Here is an 827-nt window from a genome sequence, read left to right on the forward strand (position 1 = left end):
AAGCTCGAACATACCAGCTGGTTTCTTGATCTCATTCCTCTCACAACTCCATTGGTAGTTGTTATAAGCAATTTTATCTAGAGCAGAAAAAGCTTCATCTTCAGATTTCTCCATAAGATCACCTCTAGAAGATGCATCAATTGTACTTCTAATAGCTAGTGAAACTCCATTGTAAAAGTGTTGAACAAGCATCCACTTAGGAATCCCATGATGTGGACATCTCCTTTGCAAATCCTTCTTTCTCTCCCATGCTTCATACAAGCTCTCATCATCTCTAGGTTTAAAAGAAGTCAGCTCATTTCTTAGCTTAGCTGTCTTGCATGGTGGAAAATATTGAGCTAAAAATGCTTGAGAAAGTTCATCCCATGTTGTGATAGAACCCGATGGCAAGGAATGTAACCACTTTCTAGCTCGGTCCTTCAAAGAAAAAGAAAAAGATCTGAGTCGAATTGCATCATCAGAAACTCCATTTATCTTCAACATATCACTGATCTCAAGAAAGTGTGCTAGATGCACATGTGGACTTTCACTTGGACTTCCCCCAAATTGTGATTGTTGTACTATCTGATACAGTGCAGGCTTCAATTCAAAATTATTAGCTTTTACTCTTGGTCTTGTGATACTTGGCATGAAATCCCCAATGTTAGGATAGGCATGATCCTTCATAGAGCGGTTGTTATTGTTGTTGGCCATTTCTTCTTGTAATTGTTCTTGCTCTTGTGCTCTTTCTTGTTGTTGTTTAGCTTTAAATTCAGCTTTTCTCCTCTTAGATTCTGCTTTTAAAGCTCTTGCTGTCTTTCCTGTTTCTGGATCAAAGAATAAATTGA

At 38.0% G+C, this 827-nt stretch overlaps 1 non-coding gene across 1 annotated transcript; it reads left to right on the forward strand.

Moving 5' to 3' along the window:
- The first annotated feature begins 202 nt into the window (after positions 1-202).
- LOC131175062 (small nucleolar RNA R71) lies at positions 203-309 on the forward strand. Its single transcript, XR_009145222.1, has one exon. It is a non-coding gene; the product is annotated as a small nucleolar RNA R71 (small nucleolar RNA).
- The last annotated feature ends 518 nt before the right edge of the window (positions 310-827 follow it).

The sequence above is a fragment of the Hevea brasiliensis genome, chromosome 16 (assembly GCF_030052815.1).
Source record: "Hevea brasiliensis isolate MT/VB/25A 57/8 chromosome 16, ASM3005281v1, whole genome shotgun sequence".
Taxonomy (NCBI): Eukaryota; Viridiplantae; Streptophyta; class Magnoliopsida; order Malpighiales; family Euphorbiaceae; genus Hevea; species Hevea brasiliensis.